At 45.3% G+C, this 9,155-nt stretch overlaps 1 protein-coding gene and 1 long non-coding RNA gene across 2 annotated transcripts in view; one reads left to right on the plus strand and one right to left on the minus strand.

The window, feature by feature from the left end:
- LOC310702102 overlaps positions 1-8,343 on the minus strand; it is a 30,981-nt gene extending 22,638 nt beyond the window's left edge. The window contains exon 1 of the long non-coding RNA XR_014523237.1: positions 8,044-8,343. This is a non-coding gene — a long non-coding RNA (uncharacterized lncRNA). The remainder of the gene's footprint in view (positions 1-8,043) is intronic.
- The window catches only part of LOC310701823 (uncharacterized protein), a 57,732-nt gene that overhangs the window by 16,020 nt on the left and 32,557 nt on the right, over positions 1-9,155 (plus strand). The window lies entirely within an intron of this gene.

The following is a 9,155-nucleotide window of genomic DNA, read 5'->3' on the forward strand; positions in this document are numbered from 1 at the left end:
TTCCTGTGCTGCTCCAGACATGTGGTCCACATATGTATGCACGTGCATGGTTGGTGCTTTTATGAACATTCATTTTATATATATATATATATATATATATATATATATATATATATATATATAAACTTTTAAAATTTTTTAATACTTACTGCTACAGCAGGAAAGTAAACGGCGTTTCTGTGCACTGCTCTGGTTTGCCAGAAGCGGCTTAGTCATGCTGGCCACATGACCTGGAAGCTGTACGCCGGCTCCCGCGGCCGGTAAAGCGAGATGAGTGCCGCAACTCCAGAGTTGTCCGCGACTGGACCTAATGGTCAGGGGTCCCTTTACCTTTACCTGTTGTCCTCAATAAACTCTTTACTGCTTCACCAATTTTGTTCAGATGGTGTTTTAAGGAAAGGGGATCAAGGGTCTCAGGACCCACTTCTTATAATGTATGAATTAGCTTACAACAAAAAAGCCTAATAATACTTCTATGTATCTGAATAAATTATTTTAATAAACATTTAAATGGAGAACATATTTTGCCTTCTCATGTTCATGTAAACATGGTTCTACTCCAACCTCACTTAGTATTAAATTGTGTGTGGACATAGCAGACGCCACAGAGATTTCTCCAAGTGGTTCTTTATAGTAAGCTGGAACTGAACTGAACAGCAAACAGCTCAGCCGCCCTCCTTTTATTGTAACAACAACAACAACAACAACAACAACCCAGGGTTTCCCACCTAAATTAACTGACGTGGACCTGAGTGAAAACTATACACACAATACCCCTGGTGGCCAGGGTGAGAACTTCAATACATAACACTTAGTCCCCACTTCCACCTCAGCAAAGAATTTTTTATACAGAAATCTCCTGGACAGAAGTCTCCCTGTTTGCATTACAGGGTCTTTTGCAGTGTCCTGTATTCTCTTCAAAGAAACACTCCAGAGACACAGGAACAGTGACAGGCAGCAGCAGCTAGACAGATTAGCTAGGGATTTTGATCCAGAAAAGGAGCAGACGGGGAAAGGTTAAGCAGAATCCCCCCCCCCCGTGTCGCCCTTAGGTGTGGTCAGTCTCCACCTGCTTCATGACTCCACCTTGCATGAGAAAGAAGGAAGGAGCTCTAGGACAGTGTTTCCCAACCACTGTTCCGCGGCACACTAGTGTGCCGCGAGATGTTGCCTGGTGTGCCGCGGGAAAAATTAAAAAATTCGAAAGATTATTTTTTTTAAAAAGTCAAATTTTCGATTGGGGCGCCGTCACTAGATGACCCCTGGGGTTCCCTCCCTCCCTCCCGCTCTGCGCCTCCCTCCTCCTCCTCCTCCGGGGAGGCCCTTCCTGGCTCTCGGCCAAGGCTTGGCGGCTGCCACTCACTCACTCGCTCGCCCACCTGTCCCTCCATCCCTGCACCCGGCATCTCCCCCTCCGTCCCTGGCGCGGGAGCTGCCGGGATCCGTAGTCCCCTCGCCCTTGGGCTCCGCGCCCGCGCGGGGTGTGCAAACTATGTTTCCCAGCGTGGCCTGGCGGGCCGGGCGTTTTGTTTGAAGCGCTCTTCTCCCGGCCATGGAATGAGCGCGGCGGCGGCGGCGGCCAGGCGCTCTTCCGCGCAGACCCCACACAGCCTGCCTGCGCCCCCACGGAGATCGGGCAGCAGGATGGAGCCCGGGGATCCCCGCGGAGCGGAGCGGCGGAGGCTGCCCCCCAGGTAGGGCTGCGTCAGGGGGGTTTTATTTTTGCAATGCTGCATCCACGCCGGAGGGGACGCATCGGACCGCGGGGAGACCCCTTGGCGGGCGTGCAAGGCAATGCATGCGTGCAGGTGTTGCATGGAGTGCAGTGCAATGCAATGGCAACGCGGCGCCCTGCATGCATGCATGCAACTTCCACCGGCGCTCCGGACTTGGCAGGTGAGGGGGGGTCCCCAGTGGGCGGCAGAGAGAGCCGGGAGGGCGAAGGGGAGCCGGGGGGGAGCAGCGCTGCTCCCCAAGCCGAGCCCGGGGGGAAACTTCGGCGTCGTTGCGCCGGGTGTTGGAAGCGGAGGCTGGCGGGGGCCCCTCACCTGCAAAACCTGGTCGCCTCTCATATATTTCGTACATTGCATTCATTGCCCGCTTTCTCCTCCAAGGAGCTCCCGGGGGCGCGCGTGGTTCTCCCCGTGTTATCCTCGCAACAACAGCCCTGCGAGGTGGGTCAGGCGAGTGGCCCAAGGGAGCACCCAGGGATTGTCCTGGCCAGGTGGGGTGATTTGAACCCTGCTCTCTGCCCGGTCTTCGTCCTCATTTAGCCCCCACATGTGCATGACTGTGCATGACTGAGGTTTTCCCCCCTCGTCTTGGCTATGGTGTGAGTCAGTCCTGTTAATTAATGGGGTTCTGCCTTCGGAGAAGATGAGCCAGCCCTCAAGGAGGTGATTATGTAATTTGCTAGCAATTCATGTCCCTCCCGGCGTGACGCTGCGCGCTGACGTCACGGGGCTGTAATGGTGGTGTGCCTCGAGATTTTTTTCATGAAACAAGTGTGCCTTTGCCCAAAAAAGGTTGGGAAACACTGCTCTAGGAAACAGGAAGTGGTCCTTCAACCGGCCAGGACATCTCACCATCACAGACAGATCCAGTCTCCTGCTGGGGAGTCAAGATTGGCCCTGGGATGGCAGAGAGAGGAGGGGAAGGGCCCATGACAGAAGGAATGGCAGGGCTCCAGATGCTCCCTTGGACCCCCCCCCATCCCTTGACACCAAGGGGAGCTCCTCTTCTGGGGCTGAAAGCATTGGCGTGGAGGTTTGGTTTTTGTCAGGATAGCAAGGAAGGGGGGGAAAGGAAACATAAAACACACCCACCCATGGACACACTAAGAACTGAATGAAAACAGGCCTGGCTGAAGGAATAGCTACTGGAGAGCATAATGTGGGGTGTAGCTGTAATGCTCACCTGCCTCCCTGGACTGGTCTTTTCTTGGGGTCAGGGAGCTGGGGTGGTCGATCAACATGAAGTTCCCAGGTTACATTTCCTTCTGGTCAGCTATTCCAGCTCTTGTCTCCCCCCCATTTCTTTCTTTATGGAGGGGCAAAGGCTATGCACTTTGTATAGATGAAACTACAACCCACAGCTGGAATCTTCTGGGTGCCCTGGGCTCCCCCCCCCCAGATAGAATAGATTCCTTCAGCATCTTGCCCCACCTCCCAGAAGACAAGTTTATCTGGTTAAAGTCTTTGTTTGGGACAGCATTATATTGTATGGAATATCACCTTATTTCTCTGAAGGATAGATTCTTTATATCAGCAGTAATAAATATATTAACTGGGTTATGAATAGCAGTTTTGATACTGTCAACATGAACTTTGTCTGAGGTTTCAGACATACCCATTTCGTTCAAGAAAGATGCAGAAAATACTCTTCCTTTTTGATTCTGGGCACTTGACTTCTCCCATCCTGCTACCATCCAGGCAAACGTTTGGGGCAGATATCCAGGGCCCCACTCATCAGAAGCAACAGGGGGAGGAGGAGGCCCCACAAACATTTCCCACATTTTGAAGTTAAATGATACAAAGCCCTTTCAAGAATCGACAGAAGCTTACCAGGGTACATTTCCTTCTAGTCAGCTATTCAGGCTCCTTATTCCTCCCCATTTCTTTATGGAGGGTCAAAGGCTATGCACTTTGTATAGATGTAACTACAACCAACATCTGGTATCTTCTGGGTGCACCAAGGGGGCCTCCTTCTGCATTGTCAGCAAGTGACAACTGTCATGGAACAATCCCCAGTGTCTCTGCAGAAAATGTTACTGATGGGCTTGTAGGGCCAGGGGAGAGAGGCAGTCTGCTAGGTGGATAGGGTTGTGGGATAGAAATGTCAATAACCAAAGACTGAACTGGAATAAATTTGTAACCTGCCTCAAGATTCTTTGTGGTTCTTTTGTGCTTTCACATTAACTAAATCTGCTGCAAAACAACAACAGAAATGGAAGTGAGCTGGAAGAACTTGACGAAAAAATAGGATTTTTAAAAAATAAACAATAGACTGGCAAAAATAAGAGAAAGAATAGAAATACTTAAATGCCCCTATTAACATAAATGAAATAAAAGAAGGAATTGTGACTTCTAAGAATGGTAAAGTCCCTGGTCCAGATGGTATTTCTATAATGAATTACAAAAAATTGGAAGAGACCATATTACCGGTGTTAGAAAAAAATAATGAACAAAATTTTAGAAGGAGGACAAGTGCCAGAATCATGGCAAGAGGCCCTAATTACATTGATACTGAAATATGGATCCAATTTAGAGTAAATTAAAAATTATAGACCAATCTCATTTCTAAATTCAGATTATAAATTATTTGCAAAAAAATTAGTCAATAAATTGAAAAAGATCCTGGCAAGATTAATAAAGAAAGATCAGTCAGGCTTCCTACGCAGAGGACAAATTTACAGCAATGTAAGATTGGTAGTAGATACAATAGAATACCTAGAAATGAGACCAGATAAAAAGGCAGCCCTGATCTTGGTGGATGCGGAGAAAGCATTGGATAATGCTTCAGGGGCATTCATGCAAAAAACTTTGGAAATGATGAGTTTGGGTGAGAAAATATGTAGTGGTATAAAAGCAATTTATAATTCCCAAAAGGTCAGACTAATTATAAATGGTGAAACATCAGAAGCTTTTAATATCTCTAAGGTAACAAGACAGGGCTGCCCTCTTTCTCCTCTCCTCTTTATCACACTTCTGGAAGTATATTTGAAAGCAGTAAGAGAAGACCCTAGAATAGAAGGAATTAAAGTTGGACAAAGGGCCTATAAGGTCAGAGCCTTTTCAGACAATCTAATATTTACAACAAAAAACCCTTTAGAGCAGCGGTTCTCAACCTGTGGGTCCCCAGATGTTGTTGGACTACAACTCCCATCATCCCTGAGCTCTTGGAGTTGTAGTTCAGCAACATCTGGGGGCCCACAGGTTGAAAAAGGCTGCTCTGGAGTATTGTAGTAATATTGAAAAAAACAAGGCCAAGAATAAAATACAAAACTCAGACTTAGAAGAAAGGGGAGGCTTTTCCCTTCCAGATCTCAAAATTTACTATGAAGCAGCTTGTCTTACTCGGATTTGGGATTGGATTAAATTGGAGAAAGAAGAGGCAATAGAACTGGAAGGACATGACAGAATATTTGGTTGGCATGCATATTTGTGGTATGGGAAAACAAAAGTACACAAAGGACTCCACAATACTATAATAAGTTTTTAATAAAGGTATGGGGAAAATACAAAGAATTATTGGAACCCCAAACTCCGTGATGGCTATCACCCATTGAAGCACTATCACTTAACATGTCAACAATGAAAGGAATATGGCCAACATACAGAGAACTACTAATAGAACAAGAAGGAAAGTTAAAATTGAAAGACTATGATGAGATATAGGAAGATTTAGTGATGGTGATGGATATTTGTTGTAATAAAGAAAATCAATAAAAATTATTATAATAAATGGGAAGGAAAGGAAAAAGAAAGGCGTATGGACAATTATCACGATTCAAAATTAATAAAGAAAAAACAAAACTCTGTAAAAAAATAGATACACAAGAAAAAGTAAAGTTAGAAATAGAAACAGGACTTAAAATTACTAACAGAGCAAAGTATTTAGGAATTTGTATAACCATGAAAAACATTCATTTATAGAAAGACATTTATATTAAGGTATGGAACAAAATTAGGAAACACTTAGAAATCTGGAGTGTATTAAAACTCACGTGGGTAAAATTTCTACAATCAAGATGGTAGTTTTACCAAAAATGTTGTTCCCTTTTCAATCAATTCTGGTTCTTAATGGCTTAAATTGTTTTAAGGAATGGCACAGGTATTTGGCAAAATACATTTGGTAGGGCAAAAAAACCAGAATTAAATTTAAATTATTAACAGAAACCAAAAACAAAGAAGGGTTTTGAATGCCAGATTTTAGGATCTACTACGAAGCTGCCTGCTTGGTCTGGCTTAAGGAATGGATGATATTGAAGAATACTAAATCATTGGATATTGAGCGCTGGGATAATATAGTGGGGTGGCACAGCTACCTGGATTATAAGAAAACAAAAATCCACAATGGATTGCTAAATCACATTATTAGGAAAGCCTTATATAAAGTTTGGGAAAGGAACAAAAAATTATTAGAACCAAAAACCACATGGTGGTTGTCACCAATGGAGGCAGAGGCAGTAAAAAGAAAAAATATGGATTCAAATTGGTTGATGTATAAAGATCTTTTAGAGGAAGTAAATAATAGATTACAAATGAAAAAAATATGAAACAATAAGACATACAGGAGTAGGCTGGTTTCAATACCATCAATTAAATGCAATTTTTGAGGAAGACAAGAAAGTAAATGGATTTGATACAAAATTATTTGAAAAAGACAAGGAATTGATTATAAATGATGATAAAAATTTATCCAAATTTTATTTATCCAAAATGTATAAACTATTATTAAATTGGCACTTAAAAGACAAAGGGATTAAAGATGTCATGGTCAAATGGGCACAAAATTTCGGTCATACAATTGATTTAGAAAAATGGAAAAACTTACGGAAAAGAGACATAAGATTTACAGCATGCTATACAATAAAATATTTTTTTTTAAAAAAAAATGATGTACAGATGGTATCTTAAACCCTTGAAATTGGCTAAAATGTACCAAAACACCCGTGGAAAGTGTTGGAGGTGCAAACTTAAAGAAGGGAATTTCTCCCATATGTGGTGGAGGTGCCCTAAAATTAAATAAATTTGGGATACCGTTAATGAAGAATTAAATAAATTGTTACGACATACTTTCCCCAAAAAACCAGAAATGTTTTTTTGGGCCTATTAACAACAGACATCCCAAAAGAAAATTTTTGTATGCAGCAATGGACCTGTCCTTGCCACTGCTTGTCCACCAGGTTTCTCTTACGCACAGCAACCCAAGTCATGTGGGCAGGGAGGGGGTGGTGGTTTGCAGTGATTTGTAGGAAGTCATTAATTTGCAGCAGGTGTCCTATTGGGAAGACCCAGTTCTCCGAGTGCATATTCTTGAAGTTGAACAATAGGGGCAGTAACAGGATTCCTTTGTACTGATCTCCCCGCTGCACCAAGGATTCCCTGCCCGAACTGCTTCAGGTTGTGGCAGATGTTCTCCTGGAGACACCTAGTTTGGTTGTCCTGTGGAATCATAACATTCACACCGACACAACCTTACAAGGGGCCGATTGGGACTTTGTGGAAAGCATGGCCTCCTTGGGGCTGTCCCTGAGTAACTTTGGCCCAACTCATAGCCGCCGACATGACTTAGACCTGGTGTTCACCTGTTGGTGATCTGACACTAAGTAAAAGCAAATCTAAAGAAGTGCCATGGTCAGATCACTTCCTGGTGCAACTGGACTTCTCCACAACCCTTCCCCTCTGCAGGGACGTGGGTTCGATTTGGATGGTCCGCCCCTGCCACTTAATGGATCCAAATGGTTTCCAGAGAGTGGTAGGTGATGTTTTATCCCATGTTGATGGCCTTTCAGCTGATTCCCTGGTGGCCCGTTGGAATGTGGAGTTAACCAGGGCTATTGCCTGTCTGGTTCTGAAGCGCCCTCTCCAACTGCATGGAGCCCGGACAACCCCGTGGTTTTCCATGGATCTGAGGGCAACGAGACAGCCAGAGCACCAGTGGCAGAAACCTCATTCTGAATCTGACCAGACACGGGTTAGAGCTCAACGTTGAGCCTACCAAATGGCGATAGCGAAGGTGAAGAAAACCTTCTTCACCCCCTCTATTGCATCTGCAGAAAACAGCAGCAGGAGACTCATTCAGGTGGTTAGCAATTTAATGGAACCATCTCTCCAATGGAGTCCGGTACAGGCCACATGATCTCCTGCAATGATTTTGCAAAGTTTTTTTGCAGATAAAGTCACTCAGATTCAGAGAGGTAGACTCCCCCGTGGGAGCAGGGCGGGGGCTGGTGAGTGCTAGAGTCCTGTCTAGTAAAGTTGTGTGGGATCAATTCCAATCTGTCCAAGGATGTGGACAGGCTGCTTGGATGAGTGAAACCAACCACCTGTCTCCTTGATCCTTGCCCATCTTGGCTCATAAAAGCTAGCTGGGAAGGGCTGGGTGATGGGCTCCGTGGGGTGGTGAATGCTTTTCTATGTGAGGGAGCCTTCCCAGACACACTGAAAGAGGCAGTTACAGTGGTACCTCTGGTTAAGAACTTAGTTCGTTCTGGAGGTCTGTTCTTAATGTGAAACTGTTCTTAACCTGAAGCACAACTTTAGTTAATCGGGCATCCTGCTGCCGCTGCACGATTTCTGTTCTCATTCTGAAGCAAAGTTCTTAACCCGAGATAATATTTCTGGGCACCGAGGCACCACTGTATTAAACTGCTTCTTAAAAAAATAATAATCTTTAGACCCAGCCAATACGGCCAACTATCGCCCAGTCTCAAATCTTCCATTCTTTGGCAAGGTGATTGAGTGGGTGGTTACTGAAGCCTGGGAAGCCTGGAAGATGTGGACCATTTGGATCCCTTCCAGTTGGGATTCAGGCCTCATCATGCGACTGAAACAGACCTGGGCACGCTGGTCAATGATCTCCGCCGGGCTAGGGACAAAGGTGAGAGCTGTTTCCTAGTTCTGCTGGATCTTTCAGAGGCTTTTGACACCATCAGCCATAACATCCTTCTGGACCCACTAGAGGGGCTGGGAGCTAGATGCACTGTTATACACTGGGGCGTGTTCAGAAAGTCGTGTTGGGGGTTGAGTGTTCAGACCCCTGAGCTCTCACTTGTGGGGTGCCTCAGGGTTCTGTCCTCTCCCCATGCTTTTCAACATCTATATGAAGCCGCTGGGAGAGATCAGGGGGTTTGGGCTGGGTGTTCACCAGTATGCGGATACCCAGCTCAACCTCTCTTTCAAATCAGGACCAGTGAAGATGGTGGAAGTCCCGTGTGAGTGTCTGGAGGCGGTTGGAGGATGGATGGCGGCTAACATATTAAAGTTGAATGCTGACAAGGTAGATGTCCTGTTTTGGGGGGACAGGAGGCAGGCAGGTGTGGAAGACTCCCTGGTCCTGAATGGGGTAACTGTGCCCCTGAAGGACCAGGTGCGCAGACTGGGAGTCATTTTGGACTCATAGCTGTCCATGGAGGCACAGGTCAATTCTGT

The sequence above is a fragment of the Podarcis liolepis genome (assembly GCF_965112155.1).
Source record: "Podarcis liolepis genome assembly, chromosome: 2".
Classification (NCBI taxonomy): domain Eukaryota; kingdom Metazoa; phylum Chordata; class Lepidosauria; order Squamata; family Lacertidae; genus Podarcis; species Podarcis liolepis.